This window comes from Falco biarmicus, chromosome 8 (assembly GCF_023638135.1).
Source record: "Falco biarmicus isolate bFalBia1 chromosome 8, bFalBia1.pri, whole genome shotgun sequence".
Classification (NCBI taxonomy): Eukaryota; Metazoa; Chordata; class Aves; order Falconiformes; family Falconidae; genus Falco; species Falco biarmicus.
This window is the reverse complement of record NC_079295.1, coordinates 9,044,653-9,068,782: the sequence shown is the minus strand read 5'-3', so window position 1 is coordinate 9,068,782 and position 24,130 is coordinate 9,044,653. Positions and strand designations below refer to the sequence as shown.

Sequence of the window (24,130 nt, the reverse complement as noted above, 5' to 3'; positions counted from 1 at the left end):
GTGAGGGACCATATCTGACTGGCATTTGAGGAGCACCCTGCACACAGCCAGCCACAGCGCACAGGTGAGGGAGATCTCTGCACACAGGCAGCTTCGGCACAATGCTGGGGCGGCACTGGTCTCACGGCCCCCTTTCACAGCTGTGGTCACACGTCACCCTTGGCTTCCCACCTCTCTCCCGACCCCACAAGCTTCGTATTCCTTTGTAATGAGAGCATCCCTCCCCGCTTTCTCCATCCATACCTGAGGTGAGTGTTCGAATCTCCTCCAGCTTGGCTCCATGCATGGAGGACACTGGGACGGACTCCTGCCCACTGTGCAGATTCTCCAGACACCCACCCCGTGCACAAGTACCCATCGAGCCCCACTGCCTCCTGTAGCAGATCTCCCCTCGTGAGAAAGCTGCGGATCACAGACAAAAACACGTGCAGACCTGAGCTCAGCCCAGCTTCACACCGCACCACAATCCCAATCCCAGTCATCCCAAGCAGTGTTGTTCTGCCATATGGCTGCTCTTCTAATAGCTACGGGAAGGTCTTCAGCAAACATACAAGTTACTGTTCACGGCTGTGTCGTTCCTCTGTGATAACTCACCATCCAAAGTAGCTTACTGCAGAGGAACAAGGGAAGAAGACAGCTTAAGTTTGCCACACCAAGTAACGGTGGCTGCTGGGCAGCTCTTGCACCATAATACACTTCGTGCCAGTTTGACCACGTCGCACTCTGAACAAACTCAGGCACAAGTAACTCTACTGGGCCCATCAAAGAAGACGGGATTCACTTATCACCTGAATTGCAGGACACTGCACAAGAGAGCACACGCATGCAAACTCCTGCCAGACTTCTCACTTTCCTCCTTCCTTTTGCCAACCCAGCTATCTCGCTGAACACCTTCCCATCCGTCCCAATGAGGCATTAAATCTGAGGCATCGTTGCTCCCACTGGCAAAACTGCAGACAGGATTGTTCCTAGATAATGAAATAACCAGGTAAAATAAAAAAGGGCTGATGAAACATCAGCCACAAACAGCCAAAACAACAAAGTCAGTGCACACAAACCACAAAGACTCTTATTGCAACATTAAGTCAGTCGTACGTTATTTATGTGTTTGCCATATGTGTATTCAACTACCTGCTCAAGGTGAAAAACACTAATAAGGCTGTATTTTTCTCCATACCTGGGCCAGGTTCCCAGTCGAGACAAGCAGTTTATGCTAGCCAAAAACTTGGACAATTTTTGTTTCTGTAGAAACCTCTGTTGCTGGGGTCCTTAAAATTGGCTTTAGGTGCAAGGCACATTGGCGGCGGCTCGCAGCTCAATACTGTATGAAGCAAGAGAGGTCTTGGACTACTCAAATTATCCAATGCGAGCACAAGAAGGAGGCAGCTTGTGCTTTAGCTTCTGTCCAGGGCCCCTGGAAAGTTAATCCTATCCGATTACACTACTTCTTTTTTTTCCATAGAAGAAATAAACAGTCTTTTGTACTAAACATAAGGCTGCCTTCTTTTGAAAGAAGATTTATCATCCAGGATAAATTAATGAGTTCATTCCATTTTTGTCCCAAGTCTTCAAAGCGCTGCTTTTACTTCACGATGCAATATCAGTTGGTTCTGCCCCTGTGCCAGGCAGTCCTCAAGAGATCCAGAGAGAGGGGCAGGGGAGAGAAAGAGTGCATGCACAAATGCAGATCATCTCATCAGTTGCTTAAAGCCTGCACACCAAATTCCATGCACGCACGTTACAGCCATGCAAACACACATATAAGAAGCTAGGACCGGCTTCCCTTCAGACCACAAACACCAGGAATGCAGTGGGCTTTGAGCAACCTAAGTTGAGTGAAAAATGTCCCAGCCCATGGCAGAGGGGTTGGAATTAGATGATTTTTAAGGTCCCTTCCAACCCAAGCCATTCTATAATTATGGTACGACATTGTTCAGTAAAAGAAGTGACTGGTGGATGACAAAATCTGCTGTGAGTTGCCCCAGGAGAGGACCCAGCTGAGAAATAAAAAGGATGGCTTGGTTGCCTTCTCCACACCAACAGGGATCCCGTTGTACTGAGTTGAAACCTTGAACTCATTACAATGTCACTCTGTCTTTGGATCCGATATCCTGTGGGGGAATCTTCTGGGAATGTATTTTGGTTCAAACTTAGGTCAAGGAGAGTTGACTTGACCTGAAAATAAATCCAGGCGATCTCAAGCTGAAGACCTATTGACTACTGTTTGCAATACAATAAAGCGAGGAGATCAAACTCGGCTGAAACCCAGGGTTAACATAAATCCAAGGAGAAAGGGGAACAAGAAAATTCATTCACCACCATGACAAAGGGGACATTTTTTGCATTGGCAGAATTCAGAGCTTGAAAGCGCTTCCCAGGCAGCATTTTTAGCATCCCATATGGTAAGTGCATGCTGTTTAGCTGTGCTGATATCTTCAGCAGACTGGCAGTAAGATAAGAGGTACGCGACCGTATATGTGTGTGAAAAAGGTTTTGTGGGCTTTTCTTTTTTTTTTTCTTTTTTAACGTCACTAGATGGAGTTCCTCTGCTCGCACACAGGGAAGCTTTTGTGAGAAGTATTTTATATGGATCCCCAAGGAAAGATCTCAGTGGACGGGCTCTGAGCGCTATTGTGTGCACGTGTACGTAGTAACTCTCAGCAACTTTCAGTTTATGGTCCAGGAGAAATGCTCATTGTACTTGCTGCAGCTCCAAGATGAAACCCTGCTCCTGGCTTGTGCTAAGGGGAGTTGTATGATTAACTTCACTGAAGCTAGCCTTTCTCTTCTTCCAGGAGCTTTTTTTTTTAAAAAGAAAAAAAAATGTTTGCTGGATAAAGCAATTTTTCAACGAGCTGAAACTTCCCAGGTCTGTACTGCAGGGGGGCTGAGAGATGCTCCCTACCCATGCTGCAATATATCCTCAGAAAAAAGTAGAAAATCGCTCTCCCCCAACTATCCTCCTTCCCAGACCTCAGATCCAGAAGCAGCAGTTTGACTCACCAGCCCTTTGCCCAGACCCATAACATACCCATTTTAATAAATTTTCCAGCTTCTCAACGTGGCTGGAGCTGCTGGTTGTCCAGCAAATGCTCAGGAGGATCCTCTGTCCGCCCAGTGGCCAAATCACAGTAATTTGATAATTCTACCAAAGTTAAAACTTTAAGAGTGCAAAACTGTCCTACAAGGATCTAATGCATGCACCCCCAGAACAAGCTGTGGATAATAACAAGATCTCATGATCCTTGAACATCAGCTTTTAAGATGCCTGTAAGTGTCCTCAGGGCTACCCTCAGCTCAAGCCTGCCTGTGTTTCCAGCCTGAAACAGCTGGTTCGTCTCACGATAAATATTAAATGTAGTTCAGTCCTTCAGCTTGCATTCATTATCTCCCCATTTTGCGGTAAGTATCTGGTCAAATCCCTCTAGTCTTTCCACCATCCCCTTCTCCCAAACATGCAAAGGGACAGACACCTTCTACACTTTGCCAGGGATGAAGCAGAGCAGCTCAGCTCATTGGAGCACAGAGATGCATGGGGCTGTACCCTGGAGCCCCGACAACATGGACAGTGTGGGAGCTTCACCACGGACACATCAACCCAGACATGACTGACCAGGGTAGCTGCTTTCAGGAGATGAAAGAAGTCTCTGCCATAAGACATAAGTGCCACATTCCCCATATGAGTGCAACTATTTCTAAACACAGCTCAGGGAAAGCTGCATATTTATTTTTTTTTATTTCACTAAAACCCATTTTATTAACCAACTTGCGCTCTAATGTAGATGGTCCCTTTGTTTATAGAATAAATTATGCTGCTTCTTCCCATCTCCCGCTGTGGTTGCATGATTCCTGGTCAGATTGTAGGATGTTTGATCTAAGAATGTATAAACTCCACTAAACAAAGCTGCAATAGAAAGTTGAATAATAAGTCAAGACTCCAACCTCTCCAAGAAAAAAAAAGGTGAGTTTGTCAAAGTAACATGCTGAGAGAGCCTGGGAATCTTTCAGACGAAATAAAGTATTTTAAGAGGGACGCAATATTCAAACTCAGCATTTCACATCTGCACCCTTTAAAACTGTCAGGAGCTTCACCCCTGGCTCAAGTGAAATCTTCGTAAATTGGGATTTCTTTCACCACCGTGTGAAAATTAACACTTTCAATTGCAATTAGCAGTACCACAGCCCTGCTCACACTTTTGCTCAAAAAACAAGTCACACATGAATATTTACAGCCAACCAATGCCATCTAACAGGCACTTTCTAGTAAAGACATCCCCAGCCCATGTCTCTCCTCCAGATCAGGAATGAGAGAAGAAAGACACAGATCAGTCTCCCTGAAGTGCTAGGTGTCCAAGCACCGTTTATCTCAGGGAGCTCTGGGACAATCACAACTCATCTAACCTGCAGCACAGTGGGGATGCTCTGCAGAGGACAGATCTAGGGGTTATACAGGTGGAAGTGCAAGTATTTTTTAAACGGACACATTTTCCCTTCACAAAAAGTACCCATCATCACAGTAGCTGTATTTCTCAACCCCTGTCCTCCCTGGGACACATATTGTAAGGATCAACTTAACCCTTCTTTTTAAAAGTCAGTTCCACCTAGAACAACAAAAACATGAGGAAAACCAGTTCTGGAGATTTTCCACCGATCAGCCAAGGTCTCCGTGATGATGAAACCTGCGGTGTCTTTTATCCATTTTCCTGCCCCTTCTCTGCTCAGATATCCAGTGCGTTGTGGTCAAAGTATCCAAGCCCTTTCTGCACAGTGTGGCAGCTAGCACCAATAAAACTAATTGGAAGAGGGGGAGAATTATTGGGTTTAATATCATAACCCTGATGGAGAAGTTAAGCAGTTCTTTTAATACAGCAAACAGTCTTCAGCTTAAAGCTGTGGCCATTTCCACTCCATCTCCCCTGACCAGTGGTGCAATTAAACCTGAAGCAGGACAAGAAATACAAGGAAGGGAAGTCACTAAGGAGAAAGGGGTGGAAAAAAACCCAGTACTACCTCATAGATAGTCACATTTCAAAGCATACAAAGAAACCCCTAGTGAAGCAGTGAAAGCCAAGCATTCCTTCTCAAAAACATAAAAAGTTATGAGCTCGGTTACAAGCCTTCCCAGTACATGCTGACATGCTACCAACCAGATCTGGAGCAGAGACTCTGTCTAGAACTTTAAAAATGCAAGTAAAATATCATGCCTTGCAGGGTGTTCCATCCCCAAGCCAGTGTGAAGTCATTGACAGAACTTGATGGGTGGTGTTTCATGTGATTTACTGGGGAGCCAGAGGCCACCCTGCTCCACCCTTTGAAGCAGCACGGCCCATCCTGTCCTCCTCTGCCGGATCTTTCATTTCCAGGGTCTGCTCCATCACCTTTCAGCTGCACCGAGTTCATGAGGTGGAAAAGAAAAAGAAAATTATTTCCCAAGCATGACGTTACTGGCATTTGTTAAAGAGAAAAAGCAGATTGCTAACGCTCCTTTCCATTCTCTAAACAGGCAAAAAGTTGTTCACCGGAACAGCTTCCAAATGAAAATCCAGAAAGAAATTTGGAACTCATCTCAAGTCTATCAGCGTAAATCAGTGGAGCTCTCACTGTCCTCGTGGAAGCCAGGAGAGCAGAAAGCAGAGAACCATGCTCCTCCAGGTTTGAAATACTTACTTCAAACTGGATGCCAGGAAAGTGAACAAAAAAAACATTTGAAAGGAGAAGGTGGCTATTTAAGGGATGGAAAGACAGATTGTATTTACAGGGTCATGGGATAAGTTTAATGTCTCATCTGAAACAAATTGAGAACTGATTAGGCACCCAAAATGAAGCAAAGACTGAAGCCATTTATTAACTCCTGCTTGTGGTATTAGAGGAAATTCAGTTTTAAAAGCAAGTTGCAGATAGCTCTGGAAAATGCCTTCTCACTTTATAGAGCATTTTACAAGGATGAATCAGGTACCAAAGTTCTTGACAACAGTTGTTTTGCTTGGCTTTCTTAAAAAAGCAAACAAATAAACAAACAAAAACCCCAACAATGCCTTGTGCTGCCTTACGGAAACTTCAGGGTAGTCCTGGAAAATTCCCTGGCCCACCAATAGAGATGGAGGGAAGCTTTCCAGCAGGCAGGCCCTGGATAGGAAAAGAAGTTTTCTGCAGGAAAAAAAAAAAAAAGTTGGGTTTCATGGAAATATTTCTGTTTTTCAGAAGGCCAAAAATTTGAAGGAAGGACGTCTTCATTTTCAGGCAAGGTTAAATGATCATTTGGTCTAGATCAACGACTACTCCCCACCCTTTGTGGGTGAAGTTTTCTGCTGGAGCTCTGTTAACATGATTCATCCAGCTCTCTCCCAGGAGAGACATTGCTTCGTTGGCATCTCTCCTGTATCTTGAGAAACACAGTCCGGCCAGAGGAGAACGGAGGCAGCTGCTCCAGGCAGATTGCTTTTTTCTTGCACAGACCCGTCGTGTTTCTTTCACAGAAACAGGAGGAGTTAATCATGTTCTTGACACGAAAAAGCAAAGATACATTTGGTTTTTTGAGCCAGGCTGCAGTGATGAGAGTCAAGATGCTGATGTCAACCGCAGCGGTGTAATCAGCATACACCCACAGCTGGCTCCAGCAGCAAGGGAGGGTTCCTTAGGAATTACTACGTGACACCAAGAGACCAAGCTGAGAGCAGCAGGACTGCCACCAGGCCAGCTGCAATTTCTGCCCGTTGGTCTAAATCCCCTGCATCCCCGAATGAGCTATTAATGGTCAGATGGATGAAAGCAAGGTCAAAAGGCACTTCCAATAGGTCTGCAAGATCTTCACTGAGCCGTTAACTGTTCAAGGCAAGAGGCCCACACATCAAGGATGATCGGTCTTACAAAGCAGGCATTACATGCACTTTGGGAGCTTTCCTGGTTTTTCAAGACAGACGTTTTATTCTTCAAGATTTGAGCACGAAGTATTTATTAGCACAGGCACGTGTTTGGGTAGCTGGGACAGCCAGCCACAGCGGGTCAAACATCTGGAGCCCATGACCAGTCACTTCAGAACAACTTCTGGTGCGAGCGAGGATGTGCTGGGAGGTCATAAGCAAAACAAGAATGAATTTAGGGCAGTCACTGGGACTCATAATTGGTCTCTCAAGTCTGCACAATATGTTTGCACAGAGCAAAAGGTACTGCTCGCTGCATTTTGTGCTGTAACTATCAATAACGCTTTGTGATTGCCCAGGAGTTCAGGGCAGGTCAACATGCCATGAACAATTCCTTTGCTACAGAGATCAATGTTCTGCCGTGACTGGTATTTACTTTATGCCCTGAGCGATACAACCACTACTAGTTCTGCACCAGCTAATATAAGCAGACGAGGTACGCTGATGATATCTCAACCCCTCAAGATTTGTTTTGTCAAAGGACCACCATGCCCTGCCTTACCTACAAGAATTTGCTGGCGTTCATTAAGTGTGCCTGAAGGAACAGTTAGCTAGACATCCTGACACCAAGGCAGAACTAAAGACTATTTCCCCGTGTTTACTTACTAAACAGGAATCTTTTGGCCTTTCCACTCAAGAAAAACACACCCTTGTAAGATTTCGACCAGCATTTACATCCCCATAACAAATCCACACAGATTAACACAGTACTTTAGCAGGGGAATGCAGCCACATTAAGTGGCTACAAGTGTTTTCAAGGTCATTATGGTTACAAGTTACACAACACAGATGATAAGGAACACTGGGAAAGCAAAGTAGGAATCCAGAAAAACAACTGAAGACAAAACAGCACATCAGATGCTCTCATTCAAAGCCTCAGATGGTCATATCTTGGGGAGCTGTTACACAGAGCTGTTGAGCTTCGAGGCTGTTGCACAGTAAAGTCGCTTCAGGCACCTGTCATTTTAGAAGTCAACAGAGCACTCTTCCAGCAAATTTCCTGCTGGGCTTCTCCCAAATAATGTAAAACAAAGCCATCTACTCACTCTCAAAAATTATTTGGGATGACATATGCCTGCTTTCACTAGCAAGAGGCAACTGAGGCTTTTCATCCCCTGCATACACTTGGTCATTGAGGTCCTCTCTGAGTTACACCTGACACCTCACATTTTGGGACAGTTGCCTTTGACATCCTTAGGATCTGATGCTACCAGCTCAACATGAGACAGCCTATCAAATACTCCATCAGAAAGAGGGCAAAACACTACCAAGAGTCAAAACATGGCTCTGCTGAAGAGAATACAAGTTATGTCTGTCCAAGCCACCCAAGGTTAGACTTGGACAAACACACTCATCAGCAACTGTAAAGCTGTATAGTTTGAAAATACAACTGATCGCACCCACAGAGACAAGGAATTGCTCACTGAGCCTTGCACAGTAAAACCAGAGCTGCTCTTTACTTCCCCAGCTAGGAATCCCACCAGCAGCAGTTGGACTCAGCAAAGACAGTCTTCTCCACAAAGCCCTCCGCTTTTCAGAGGGACAGCAGGGCCATCAAATCTTTCAGCTGTACCACATCATCAGGACACACATTAGCACAAATTGGGGGACGTGAACACTGATGCTTGCAATCTTAACAGCTTGGCTTGCACTTGCCTAGACTTTCACCCAGCCAGGGTAGCAGCTAGCTTCAGCGCATGAGCCACAACACAGCAAGAGGACATTCCAGTGGGGGTCCCTGAAAGAGGATTCAAGAAACAAAATTACCACCTTTATAACCTTTTCAGGAGCTTCAGTGGCACACATTTGGCACATAGGTTCAGGAAACTTTCAGACTCATTCCCATCTTCCTTTTCTCCCTCCTGTAGATGATACGAGGGTTTTCATGTGAGCCTGATGCACATCAGTGCCATCTGTAAGGACCCTCATTCCTGGGTATTTACAAATGTTTTATTGCACAGCTGAAAACCATGAAAAGAAACAAATTATGAAGCATCTTGAGTGATCATGCACTCCCATGAGGCAGTTAAGATACTTATAGGAATAATTTACAACTGCATTATAAAATCCCTTGTCCTTTACAGTGATGCTGCTGCTACAGAAAAATATAAATCAATACTGCAGAGGGCTTTCAAAAGTGCTTTTACTTAAGGTTTATAAACAGGCTATGATGTCCAAGTTAAACGTGGGGGTTGCAAGCCTACAAACCAGCTACGTTCTTCCCTTCTGCAGGCTTTAGGCTGTCAAATCAAATGCAGAAATAGCTTCAAAAAAGGTTCAGAAGGTGTAGGCACACCCCAAGAACCTGAGAAATCGTGCCTGCTCTTACAGACACAAAGCCATCTGAACTACTGAGGAGCAGGAAAGCTTTAACACATGGAGAGTTACAGGCTTTTGGTCACACGGAGCTATTGGCAGCTGCCCAACTCATTATGCCCAGCCATCCTTTGAAGGCTATCGTTTTGTGAAACAGAAATCAATACCCCACACACTGCCACAAGCTAAGCCAGGGGGTCGTGACATTATATCACCAGCAAAGCGAAGAATGAAGGGATACGTCAGCAGCCCCAGGCATAGATGGTTCTCCCTCGGCATGGGATAACGTGCAGGTCAGGAAGCACAGCACCAGTTGATGCTGCAATATGGAGCGAAGGAGGGGAGCCAACAGCACATCTCCTCCAGGTTACTGCTGCAGATCTGGGTAGCATCAGGGAGCCTGGACTCCCGTCCCTCCAGGCTAGCACAAAGGCAGGTGCTGCTGATGGGTATTTGCAATAGCCCTGCGTGGCTAAGCTGACAACATCAGCCTGGTGTCAGACTGATGACTCTTACAAGCACTGCCTCCACTCAGACCCCACAACTCAATACAAGAGCATTGCTTTATCATGAAAACATCATTACAAGTTGCAAGGGAAATGCACCTTTAAGTGAAGCATTTTAACATTGATCAACCTGAGGAATCTGCGTTAGCAATGGACAAAAAAAAGGCTTTAACCACATCCGACAGGATCACTCTTGTCCAGGTCTTTGGATCTCTTTGTTGCCCCATCAAGACGCTATGCCACCCTGCTGGGCTTGTACCCCTCAATGCTGGAGGCTGGCTCAAGCCACTTTTCATCCCTGTCTAAGAAATTATCACAGGAGACTTCATGCAATTAGGCCTCAAAAATGGGGATGTCAGTCCTCCAGAGGAACTAAGCCTGCCTCATGAAAGCTATTTCAACCTTTGCTTTCACTGCACAAGGTGGGTTTTTTTTACCCTGAGGATTTATATCAAAGCAAGACGCTAGTCAAGACACGGCAAGCCACTGTAGTTTTTACCTCTTTGTAGCTCGCCAAGGTGAATGTCAGTGGAAAAAAAATCTCAGAGGTGACCAGGCACAGAGATGGCCATCTAAAGTTACATGCCTCGGCACAAGAAAAATAAAAAACCCACCCCTATGTTTTTAGTAAAAGCAAACCTGGTCTCTCTCAGCGACAGGACTCCATTTAGAAATCGGCACCAGGAGCGTAATGAGCTGCACAAAGCCAGCAGCTCACACCTCGCTATTTCTCCCCACAGTCCAACACGTCTCTCAGGATCCATCGCCTTTTTACAACCCAGCTAAACACAGCCCATCCCAGGGACACCGTACCTTTCAGCCAACATGTGCTTTTTCCTCTGAGCTGGCCTGGTGAAGGATATTTTATATATATATAAATATATATATATATATATAATTTTGTGTGTGTGAGTGTAGGCAATATTTCTCAGGGTAGCTCTAGTGTCTTATGGGATTCGAGGCACACACTGCAAACTGCTGATACTGCGTGCAAGAAATAACAAGGGGAGGATGTATAGGGATAATATTTGTACTGAATGTATGTTTTTCAAGAGCATACTTAAAAAACAGCTGTGTAAGCAAAGTGGGTAAGGAGAAGCATCTCTGGTAAAGTTCTGCAGCATGCAGGCTGGAGGTCAGCTCAAGAACAAGGTGGATGGTGTATAAAGAAAGTCTGAGGTTCTGGATAGTGCCCTCAGTTTTCCTGCTCCTTCTGTTTTTGACCATCCCTGATCTGTGCAATCTTTCAGCTTGCAGTACAAGCATCAGACATCCCCAAAATAAAAAGCCTGCAATGCTACGACTGCTTTAAATAAACCCTACTGAGCCCAGGCTGCTGCACCTAGCATGCCCAGCCTACCTGGATAGGAACTGGTGCCCCAGCAAGACTTACCATCTGAATGGAGATAATGCTTCCACTTAAGCAGCCACCACTTAGCCAGTGCCAAAATCCCAAGGCTGACAAGATTAGGGAGAGGAGACGCTAGTTCTCATTTCACCACTCCCCTTAGCATCTTCCTCTGAAAAGCCTAAGATTTATTATCTGGCCAAAACATATCTTGTATTTGCTCCAGTCATGAAAAGCAGCAACAAATTGAGAGATGGAGTAGAATAGAAGTTTTCTGAGAGAATCAGCCTCATAAAGCTTTCCAAAGTTGCAGCTGACATACCCACTGGATAGATCCAAGCCGCTCCTAAAAAAAACACCCAGAAAAGAACAGTTCCATCTAGAGAAAAAGTTACACGTTGCATTTTAGATGGGCTGGAGTCCTACAGCATATATTTTCACGGGGAATATGCCTATGCAACAGCTGTTCACCTGGACCATCCATCCATCACTGCTCCAGCTACCCAGGCATCCCAGAAAATGTGGTCCAATCCTTCTTTTTTCCTCTGGGATACAGCATTTATTCTAAACTGAAAACAAAGAAAAGCTAAATATCTTTCAGCTTCAAATACTGCAGAAGTTTTATCCAAAACATTTCCTAAACATCTTCACTCAGCAAAAGAGGGCTGAGGTTTTAACTTCTTACTGTGCTTTAAATTTTTATTGTGTCTCTGAAATGGAGACATCATAAAAAAAGCTAGTCTTAATCCATTTCTTCCCTAACTGTGTTCAGGGGAAACTACATGAAGAACTAAAACAAACATTTACAGATAAAAACTGTATTTAGCTTTATGCAGGGGTAAAGCTCTTCATTACTGTACAACTATTTTGACCCAGACATTTCCCTACTGTAGCTGATCCAAAAAATATCTGCAAATTTCTCCTTTCGTTTTTAGTCTGGTTATGAAATGCCAGAGGATATCAACATTAATAAAATCTCCATTCTTTCTGGCCCTCACAAACAAGCAGAAATTGTCATAAAACAAGAAAGAAAATAAGAAACTGATTCTTGGCTGAACTATAATTAAGTTAAAGCTCTGGAAGTTCAGGGAAAGCTACATTACACAGATTTTATTTGATGAAATCAATTATACCTACGCTGGAGATAAGTTAGTGATTTAGCTTTGCTTATGCTAATGCCTATAACTTCGGGGTGGGTTTTGCCTGGCAGAGAAGGTGGGGATGAGGTGTGGTATTAATGAGATGTGCTTAGGCAGGAATGTGCCTCTTGATTCCAGGAAGGGAAGATGGCTGCAGGGAGGCTTCCACACAGGAGAACCGACGGCAGACTCCTCGGGACCATCACCTGTGGCATCTGGATGCAAGTCCAGGCATGTTCTGACAGCAGCAGTGCTTATTTGCTAACGTGCTTTTCCAGAGCTCACAATACACTGAAGGTTTTTGTGACGTTTTGAACACTGGGAGGGGTGGGGAGATGTGAATGTCTTCTGGAACTTTTGGTTCGGGTTGGGTTTTTTTCCTCTTTTCTTGGGCTGGGCTAACTTTTGGCTGTTTATTTGGTTTTATTATTACCAGTTCTAGTTAATGTAATTTAATAGTTAATATAATACCAGCAAATACCAGCACTAGAATACTGCAAAAGGGCAAGACAGAGCAGATCCGCTTGTGCAAGTAGAGAGCAATTGCTTTCCTCTCTTCTGAAAATAGTGCATCCACCCTAATACAGCATCAAGTGCTAGGGGAAAAAAAAAAAAAAAAAGGACAGGTTAAAAGCAACTGTGAAAATTATCTCATCTAAAGATCCTTGGGAACTAATCACCTCTGGACAGGAGGGAGAACCTTACAGTACTCATTTGACACTGGAGAAATCAAAGGCAAGTCCAAAGGCTTCACCTGATTTCGGAAGGGGGCAATTATCTGCTAATGATCCTTGCTGTAAGGCAGTCACACTGAGCTGGATACAAAGCTTAGAAAGCAAAACGGTCCTGGTGCCAGAGATAGGTGCCACCTCTCCTTTAAACTGCATTACTCGGAGACTGCTAATAAACTAAAGACCAGGGAGAGCAGCATCCCCATCCTGCAAAATGCCAAGTACTGTGGTTTTGATCCAGCAAACATACATGTGAAACAGCTTTCTCATGCCACCGCTGCTGGGTAAAGTGATGAGCACCATGCAAAACATATTGCAAGGGTGATGCCGTTGGTGACACCAAGTGCCTCAACTGCTAAAGCTGTAAGAGGATCCAGCTGTCCATCCTCAGCTGACAGATCCGACGCATGGAAATCTTTTGAAAAGAGAAGAAATTGCTCGAGTGTCCTATTGCAAACCAAGTTTTTGGAGGCTTCTTGCACCACTTGATAAAGCAATGCATTTCCACAAAATGAAAAAACAAATGAGCAAAGTCAAAACCAAGTTTTTGTTTGCTTTAGAGCAAAGGAACCAGCCCCCAGAAGTGAAACCTTATCTTGTGCCTCTAACGGTCTGGATTCCTGTCTTCACCTCGCTCCTGCAGTTTCCTTCACCAAGGCTGGCCTCTGACTGTCTCTGGAGGGTCCTCCTCTGGCCACATGAAAGGCTTTTCACACCCCTCTATGGCACCAGCCTTCAATACATCCTACAAGTCAGACTAGCGTTTAGATCCCTTCCTGCTAGATCCAGGCTCAGGCTGCTGAGCTTTAAGTCTCCAACACAGACATGGAGTCTAAACGTACCGTGAAGAGACCTAGAAACAAAGGCACTTAGGGTTTGCATAAATGGAGGTTTACTTAATTTGAAGGTCAACATCAGATTTCTGCTGTACCTAAAGTAAATACTATCCATTAACGGAGGTAACATGGCATTTATGTTTTCATACACACACTAGAAACTTAAAAGCTACAGCACTTAACTTTCTAAGCATCATTTTTAATACATTGTACATCTATCCATTTTCAGCCATGCAAATGCATTGGACTGGGGGGAAAAAGAAAAAAAAAAAAAAAAAAAAAGGAAAAACAAAAAACCAGCTGTTCCAGAGATATGCAGCCTTTTTCTTCAGCTTCATAGAAATGATGCTGAGTTCAAACTGCCCAAAGTGAGACACATCAGGGAAGTTCCTATAGCTTGGCACTGCATAGGTACCCGTGCCAAGCAAGCTCACACCTACCCACAGCATACTGCTGGGGCACATGTAAGTGGGTGAACCAGACAGACCAAGCAGGGTGTGGGGAGCAAGCCTGAGAAGGTGGTGGAAATTTTAAAAATAAAAATAAAAAAATAAAACAAATAAATCAAAGCTTCCTGACCAAGTTCCCAGCTGATATCACATACCAGCACCAGCTGGTTGCTAGTGGATATAGTCCATATGAAAACAAGAGGTCTGGTTTCTGTAATTCACACCAAGAGCAAATAGGCTAAGCCCCATTGCACCGACTGAAGTTGTCTTTGAGAAAAGCATTTGCAAGGCAAGTTCACTCTTCTTTCCACATGCCAGTGAGGGATGCCTGCTTATCGCAAGCACTTCTGTCCTGGTCAAGGACAGCAGGTGATGGTGCCTGGTGCCAAAGGCTGGTGCCTGCAGACAGGGAGCCGGCGCTTCTAGTTCTCTGACAGCAAAGAGTAATACAAATTCCCATGGACTGCACCCATTTGCAAGTGATTTAACCTCATTTCACCCACTGCTGCAAGTTATTCTTATGCATTTTGCTTTCCCAGACTTCCCCATCGTATACAACATTTCTCACAGGTCCCATCTCCATGACCTTTCGGTTGTCCTACTCACTCACCTGTATATATGAATGTCACCTGTAAAATACAGTCTCAGTCAGATCTCCCTGACCTATTTGCACCCTACAAAAATTCCTCATGCTAACATTAGACATGCTTGAATTAGCAAAGAAATGAAAACAGGCCCCAGGGAAGAAGTGGGCTGGAGGAAAAGACAGAGATGTAATGCTGAGCAACCGTGTCAAGTCACAACTGGCCACATTAGCCATGTTTGAGGGTTCCTCGTGTCAAAACAACACCTCTGTAGCAAAGGAAGAATCCTGCCTGCCCAGTCCTGCATCACCCTGGGCTCTTTTGCCCCACACAGGCTTCTTTGAGGCATCAGCATCGGCAGCTACATGTGCCATAGCTCCGTGGCTCCATTGCTTTGCACTTAGCCGAACCCATAAACCACCAAAGGCTTGGCTCTGTAAACTCAATGCTTTCGAAGACGCTTTGCAAAGTTACTATGCAATTCTGGGAAAGGAGTTCAGATAGGAATTAGTGACTTTTGTCTGGAATTAAAGACTTGCAAAGTTTAATAAAAGTCATGAAAATTCCTAAACAAACAAACAAAAAAAAAAAAAAAAAAAGAAGAAGAAAAAACACCACCTGTTGTTTCCAAAACAAGCTTTTCCCCATTAACAAACACCAGGAAAGATTCCATCAGTTCTCTTACCCACCTCATAAAAATGGCTGAAAATGAGAAAATAAGTTCATTTTCTTTTCTTCTAATATCTCCTCAGCCTCCTTTTGTGCTTGAGGATCTCAGGAGACAGCACAGAGGTGACGAGAACACCAATAACCCCCTTTTAAGGTTGAGTCAAATGAGGCATTGAATAGTTTCTGTGATTTACCCAAGCAGAACCATAATCCCAACTTATTTGCATGTGAAATACTGTCTCCCAAATTAACTTTGCCAGTTGAAAATGTGACTCTGGGGAGGGGCAGGAGGGTACTGTCATTTAGTATACATATATTTATATTTCCTGGCTCAAGGGGGTATAAAACTATTTCCAATACTCATTAAGCCCATTTCATTAATGCATTTTTAATACTGTGATGTAGTTAAGAGCATTAACAATGAAAAAATACTAAATAGCCCTTCTCCAAGCACCCCTTCAAAAGCACATGAGCTGCAGGAGCAAAACACATGACTAGAAGAGCTGGGATTCTGAACACACAGGTTAGGCTGCAACAGCAACTCTGCAATGGTCCAAAAGAAAAAAAAAACCTAAATAAAAGCACTCTTTGGCTCCTACTAGATTAATTGACTGAGAAATAAGGAGGACTTCTTTCCAAGAGCAGACTGACTGTTCCCCATCACACAAACTATAAGGGGTCTTTTATGTTAGGGAACTTTCTGTCTGTTGTTCCTAAGCTCTCCAGATCTGACCACGCTGCCGTGTTGTAGCCTTCAACACAATAAGGAAAGAAAATTGACCACCTTTAAAATAGCTCCACAGATTATAACCCTGGGAGAAAACATTCAAAAAACATTAACGGTCAGATTTAAATCCACAAATATAATGAAATGCACAGTTACTGATGAAACTCCCTCCTTAACAGAGCGGACCAAAATCAACCCTGCTACAAACCACCCGGCAGATGAACCTGGCCCAGCCATGGCTCAGATCTTCCGTCATAATGAAAGCTTGTCCATGGTTTGAACCCAGCAACAATTAACCTTGACAGGGGGAGATAAGATTCAGGTTTCAAAGAACAGAGCATTTACTGGGGTTTTGTGTGCTTTCATGAGGCTTTGATTATTATTTTAATCCAGTTGTTTGTGGTTTGTTTCCTTTTTTTTTTTTTTTTTTTCCCTCCTCCTTAATGGTAACATTGAAAAGATAAAAGTCTACGTGCTCGTGGCAGGAGCCAAAGGATGGCTGAAGTCCAACCTACCTCCACCCCACCCCACTCATCTGATATGCTTCCAGAGCAGGGGGAACCAGACAAATAGATGCTGTGGATAGCTTAGGACTCACTCGCCTCAGACTTTCTGGAAAAGGGAGAAGAACTCATTAGGCTAAAATGAAAGCCAAAAGTAGTTATGAGAGTGCTCTTTTAGGGAACTAAAATAAGAAGCCAACAGAACTTTACATTCTTCCCAGCAGGAAGCCTACAGTCATCCATGACACTGCTGATAGCCCTCCATGCCTGGCAAGGTTCCCACTCAACCATCTGGAGCTCATCCATCAAGGTGCAACTTTGAGGAAGGAGACTGAGCGCCTGGCAAAGGTGTTCAGAGAGCAGCTGGGAAGAGGGTTTTGGCTCCCGAGCTTCAGTGCAGTTTCACTCGACAGCAACTGAGGGTACATCTCTTCTGCAGATGGTGCAGCTGCAGATGGTGCAGGCAGTCCTAAGCTGACTTTGAGATAACTAGCAGTCACTGCTGACAGCGGCGGCAGAGTTCAGAACGTGCGCCGAAACCCTCCCGAGAGGCTAAGCAAGTAGTTGGGCCATTTGCCCAGGTGGCTGCTGCACTTTTATCGGTACCAAAGCTAGTTAAAGCCAGTTCACCTCATGTCTCCACGAACCACAAAGCCACCGCAGCTCCTGCATCATAGAGGAATACCTGCATCACTTCTGTTCTCACCAGCTGACGTTTTGATCTTGCTGATGTCTTCAGCAGAGCTCCATCCGTCTGAGGGCCAGGAGTTTGCTCTGCACCTCCGGCTCTCCTTTGAAGGTAGCAGTGATATTCACCCTCCTCGAGGGCTGTTAATGAGAGCGTGTTCTCTAGTTAGGTGGAAGTACGGCTCTGAAGCCTCTACTAGAGCTTTTCCAGACAATGCAGCCACAGGAGGTCTTTAAATAAGAGGAAAGAATCAAAGATAGGGAGTGACCTGGTCAAATCAGCTGGGGAAGAAGATGTAGGGGGAGGTGGGAGAGAGCAAGCGCACTGGAAGCGTTGCAGTTTTCTTCCCATGTCCATTGGGCAGCAAATAGCAGTGGCATAAAAGTTCACGAGTGCTCTCAATATTGGCAAATATCACACAGAAGGGCTTGCCATCCACACTTCCAGAAAATATCCACCAGCATAAGAGAAAAGCAAACTACAATGTAATATAATGGATATCTATATGCTATTTATAGCCTCTCCCACGCATACACACACTTGTGTCCCCACAGTATTTTCTTGGCTGCACTTGCAACCCCTGGTTTTGCATTCACACAGCATGTACTGAAACCAGCCATTAAGTTAAACACACAGAATTTCCTTCTCTTGTCCTAAAGTTAACTTGGAGGACACCTTGTTGAAGGTGAGAGGAGTAGGTGGGGGAAGGAGAGGAATGAGAAAGGAACAAAATTTTTGCAATGAAGCTACCACTAGAGCATGTAAGAGCCACTCGCTGCAGTAATGAAAAGACAGCCTAGGTTGAGCTGTTCCTCCCCAACACACACCTCCATGCTAAGATGAAGCTGCCACATCCTCCCTTGCAGTCCCATACCTCCCCTCCACAGAAACCCCCAAAGATGCAACTCATCCACCTTCAGGTAAAGCTCAGCCCTCTCTTACCCACAGCAGCTCCTCAAGACCCTTCCCTCCACTTTTAAATATTTTGTTCTTTGTTGGGATGCTGTAGGCACACTCAGTTCTCTCTTTAAAACTCCTGCAGCTCTCCAGCCTCATGCTAGGAGTGACCACTTACCTTCTGACAACCACGTTTGGCCAAAACCTGAGAAGCTCTTTTTCCGAGGGCTGTATAGAGATCAGGACTGCAACACGGCTTTTAAAGCATACTGCTTTCCCTGAGACCACTAGCCAAAGTTAAAGCAGTCTGTTTGCTAAATAGCAATCCTACAAGGATCTGCTACTGTGATCTAAATCACCTGGCAGAGGGCACTGGGGGAATGAGGAGGGCAAGACCCAGGGATGCACTTGGCCAGGCCCTGCAGAAAAGATGCACCTACAGGCAGAACTCAGCCTCCTCCCAGAGCCTGAAACGGCACCAAACCCACAGCTGAATCGTGTCTTATTTCAGATTTTCAGCCACTAGATCAAAGGATGAAGGCACAAGGATACAGTAATAACCTGCAGCCTGACCTGCCCCAGATTTTTTTAACTACCCTGGAAAGCTACTGCAAGGGCTTTAGGAAAAAATACAACACTCCCAATAACATCGAAGAGCCAGGTTTTAATATTGTGTGCATCATGGTCTGGCTCACAGCAGGTCACTAACCTCGGACAAAACCTGGTTAGAGGGGGAAAGTCTTTGTAGTGGCCCAGGAGCCTCTAAAAAGGGAAAGGAAAAAAAAAGGGGGGGGGGCACCACACCTCCAGAAAAACAAGGCACATTAGCAAAGTGACTGCACACGGCTCCCAAAACATAAACAAGCCATGGGCAGACTTGATTTTTAGGAAGAAATGGGTAATGGTTTAGTGCAGACCTAAAGAAATAGCTCCTGGGGCCAAACCACCAAACCAGGACTACTTAACTATGCCAGAGCTTGTGAAACCTCACCGAGCAGCGCTCAGACCTGCTGCTGAGCGCGGGATGATTCAGCCTCTGCCACATCCTCCCCTTTACAGCTTTAAAGAGCCATTCGAGCACAGCTTTTTTCCCGCTGCTTGATGCTTTCAGATCCTTGACCTGGTAACCGTATCACATCTGCTAACTATTATCAGAAGAGGAGAAAGGCTCTCCCCTCCTCACTTCCCCCAAGGTGCGGACCCAGCGCTGCACTGCGCGGTGTTGTGTCTGTAGAGCTGAAAGCCGTCAGGCTGCAATTCAAACAAATCAGATCTAATCACCCTTATCACAAGGGCGATAAAATCAGCAACACTGAGGGGCTACAAAAACGCAAGCCACCAGGGAGGTATTTCACGATAGGTACAGAAAGTCAACACCTCTGAAGAGCTGTTTTCCCATAGCGATCTTGCCCCACAGAGAGCATCAGATCACAGTGGGGCACTGCTGAAAATCAAGCATCTGTGCAGGTTCTCTGCCGTCTTTTGCGGTTCTAAAAAAATGTTATTTCCCATACTCTGCTGCTGGAAGAGGGTACAAGACACAGAGGGCTGTGTTCCAGAATGCCCTGTGGCTCCTACACTTTGGTCAAAGTGGTCACAAACCGACCACAGATAGACTGATACCAAGCCGGCCATGCTTAACAGGTGCAGTGATGTCCAGATTAAAAACCAGAGACAGATGCTGGTGCTGGGGAGGTGACCGCAAGTCTTATTTTGCTTGCACACCTCCCCCAGGACCCTGGCACAGGCGTTCAGCTGGAGGTGAGGGTTTTCTGAGGCTGGGACCCCACTCTAGAGGACAATACAGTCTTGGATGTTCAGAGAAGCACAATAGGGCTGGAAGTGTCAACCCTCTATCTGCATGTAGCAGTATCCCGCAGCTGGTTCTCCTTTGCCTGGCCAGCAAGCCATCGCCAGCCCCAGTCCTGAACCAGCCAGCTCAGCGGCACCGCACCACAACGGGAACAGCCCTTGGCAGGTTGCCTGCCTTGGGCTGCCTGTACTCTCTGAACCGCAGTTGCGATAAGATTTTTCTAGTTAAGGTCAGCTCCAGAGGAACCACCTGGAGCCCTTGGCCAGCTAAAGGAGAACCTCTGCCCTCATATGACTCACCTTCCCATCGCAGGAGAGCCTGAGAAGCATTTAGGAGAAGCGCATTTTGCAGGATGAGGAGCACACAAGCACGCAGACGACCAGGGAACTTCCTGACACACAGCCTATAACTGTCTGTTAGTCACGATGGCTGCTGAGCCCTGACCTCCCTCCAGTAAGCATGACGCAAAACAAAGCTCCACTTACAGATTTCAACACCAGCAGCAAAACGTCACCAAGCAACGGAAAAATAAGGGTTGGAAAAGACCTCGGGAGGTCACCTAGTCCAGCTCTGCACAACATGGAAAAGTCAGCGCTGTATGATCCCCATCAGGCGCACGTCTAACCTATTCTGAAAGGCCTCCAGTAATAAAAGCAGCATATTCTAGGCTTTTGCTATATATATCGTGATTTTGAGCAGTACTTGGAGAATGGAGGGCACAGAGGGGAACAGCTGCATAATAGCTGAACATTTCATTACAGAAATGTTGCAGCACCTGAGGGGAAGCTGCCAAATAGATAAGCAGATCTCAGCCATACCTCAGTGCAAAACGTAAGGACAAGACCACCAGCAAGGAGGCAAGGACATGAGAGCGGAGTGCCCCAGCCTATCTGGCCAGGCCACCTAGCAGGGCTGTGACATCTGGCAGAGCCGGTAGGGACTGACCCTCTTTCACCATGCAACGCGAAGGTACCGACCTCGGCACTGCCTGGATCCTGCAACTGCTACATCCCACAGAAGTTGGCCTGACATCCTTCTCGGGGATTAAAAAACCAGATAAATAAAAAATAAAGCCATGTTCTCTGCTGCACAGGAGAGGGAGTCTCAGCAAGATGAGGGTCTGGGTATGTTTACACAAACATGCAGACTTTTGAAAAGAACAGTGGAAACGCTTTGCACGAAATCCCATTAGCAAATAACGGGATTTCTGGGAGCACCATCTGTGCACCACATTGAACACTCAGCCCAGAGCGTGGAGACTAAAGCACATTGCATATGGAAACCCAGACAAAAGAATACACAATCATACACAAAGGCAGGGAGAGCACGTATAGGATGGGGAAGAAGCCAGAAGAGCCTTTTTCCTGCCCATCCTCACAATAGCTGAAAACCCATTCCCTTCACAACCTCCCCACAATGGTTCCTGAGACATCTCACGTCACTTCTGTGCCCACTGTGAGGCCCCACAATGTTGCTGCAGAAGGGGAAAAAAGTGCTTTTTCATGAGTGAGAATCAGCTGGCAAACCAAAACCGTTCAGTGCGAGGTGATACAGAGGTCTGGTATTGGAAATACCTTTTTTTCCTCAGGTGTTTTCCAAAGAGGTCTCCCAGATTTCTAAGCCAAAAGGTTACCTGGAAAAGGCTCTATCTCATTTGTGAGATTCTTCAGGTCCATCTCAGCAGAAAGGGACCTGGGAAAAGTCCAGGAGTAGCCACCCTGGGGTAACTCTGAAACAAAGCAAGAGAGGATTTGGCTTGAGTGGGTTTTGGAGAGCAAAACAAACCCAACTTTACAAATCAACAGCTTCAATGAGCCACCTCCAGTGGCTCTCAAGCACCCTTTTTCCTTCCCGCTTCCAAATGTCTCCCTCTTTGTCCGCCCTCTCAAGAGTTCTTCAACAGCATCCTCCAAAACAGCTATTACAGCAATCACTGCAATTAATTGATTTGCATATCCCCAAAGCCCCATCATTAGTGCAACACAGCCAAGCGTGTTAGTGTTTAATAATATCAATCAACAATTATTCATAACATCCCGCCCCAGCAGACCTAAATATAGAGACAAGCATTCATGCGAAAACAAAAAGGAAGAAAAAAAACAACCCAGCAGCTAAACAAAAGAATTAATTTAGAGCAGAATCAGGATCATAGAAACCAGGCGGACAAGAGACAAGGTCAGACGTCTCGCTCCCAGCTCATGTGCAGCTCTCCTAACCTGCCTGCTCTCAGTTACTCAGCTACAACTAAATAAAGTGGTTTTCTCCTTGTGGTAAACAGCCAGCATACACAATGAGCATATATGCTCATGGGGTAGAAACAACCAAGAGGCGACTTTCATAGCTTGCTGGCCACTGTTCAGAACAGCACTTCAGCAAAAGCTCGAGAGGGTCTCCATTCAGGACAACACTCAAACACACGCTGAAATTTAAGTACGTGCTTAAATCCTGCTCCTCCTCAGGCCAGGCACTAGTAAAAGGGAAAGACTGCTATCCAGTTTTCCAGACATTTTTAGCAATACAAGCTGCACCCCTTAGGGACTGTATGCTCTTCATTTACCTGCGACTTTGGAGCCAAAGCCTGTTCGCTTAATGCGTGAGGCTTTCAGGACACAAGTGGTCCTTTCGTGCTGGGATGGGAGAGACCCTCACACCAACAGTGGAGCCTGGAGGTACCATCCGCATGGAAACAGCACACAACACCACAAACCAATGGGAAAACTAGCATCAAGGCTGCTCTTTATCAGTGCGTTTAAATGGTTCAAAGCTGAACTAAGGCTCTAACTAAACCCAGGACCTTGCTCAGAAGACAGGTGATTCAGTGAAGGAACCACATCTAACCGAGCTATAGCTCAAAAGAGCCAGAAACCCATGCTACTGAGACAAACCCGCATTTCACACATCAAGAGGGAGGCACAACCACCTCAGCCCAGTCTCCCTTCTCTGTGATGCAGCACCCAAGATTTACACATTTGCCATTTGTGGTATTCTCTTCTCTTGTTATGGGGCCTCCTCCCCAGCAGTGCAGGAATGAGATGGTCCACAGCCTGTCCACATGCTACACAAGCCAAGGACCAAGGCACTCTGCTGTGGGAGGGTGAGGACCTGCACAAGGAGCCTTGCAGCAAGGCAATGTGAGCCTAGTATGAGACCACCAGCACAAACGTGACTACACACACACATGAGGACATCAGAGAGCTGATAGATCTTCACCATCCAGTGAGTTTTGCATGGTCCATCACCACCTTCAACAGCAGGAGGTGGCCTTTGCAAGAGCCTAGTGCCAGATTACAGTAACATAATTAACAGATAGGTTAACACGCACACTGACTGAGCTGAGACAATGGCATCTCGCTCTGAAACAGTCACCAAGCAAAATTCAGGCATTCAGCTCCTTTGCTGGTGTAAACTGATGGCACCAAAGGCAACGAATTAGTCTGCACCACTGGAGGAGGTGACTGACCGTGGTGACACAAAGCCACAGCCTTGCTGCAAGTCACAGCTTTTCACTGAGCTGGCAGAGTCCTGCTCTGACAACACATCTTATTTATTAAAGAAATTATGCCAGGAGGGGCTCCATAGGTGCTTCCTGCTCTCACAGATGCAGCCAAACAGCTGGTGGGGCAGCTACGTCTTCAGCCTTCATCACTCACTACGTTCTAACCATCCAGCAGTGCCCCAGTGGCTTCAAAGCCATCTTAATTTTCCTTCATCCTCACCCAATGTCCTGCAGACAGCTCCATCAACACAACCATGGGGTGGCAAACGGTCCAGGTATCGCAGAGGGTGGCAGGAAGGAAGGACCTGGCAGGAAGGAAGGACGTCAAGAGAAACGTCCCTGCAAGCATGGGTGAGGGGAAGGAGCAGCTCTGCATCTCACCCTCTGGCACTGAGACAAGTTCTCCAGTACACGTTTCCCTCTGCTTTGGCTCCATTGATCCTGTAACTGTGCTAAAGCTATATCCCAACACTGTAAATCACACCAGTTTGAGAAGGACACCCTGCTT

The 24,130-nt window shown here is 45.7% G+C and overlaps 1 protein-coding gene across 2 annotated transcripts in view; it reads right to left on the bottom strand.

Annotated features, from left to right (window-relative positions):
- Positions 1 to 21,724, bottom strand: part of ACKR3 (atypical chemokine receptor 3) — a 34,908-nt gene extending 13,184 nt beyond the window's left edge. Inside the window, exon 1 of one of the 2 annotated variants that reach the window (XM_056349929.1) lies at positions 21,701 to 21,724. The gene's annotated coding sequence lies outside the window, so the exon portion shown is untranslated. Of the gene's footprint in view, positions 1 to 20,425; positions 20,451 to 21,700 lie in introns of those variants that run through there. The other variant, XM_056349930.1, reaches the window with a different exon arrangement.
- Between the last annotated feature and the right edge of the window lie 2,406 nt (positions 21,725 to 24,130).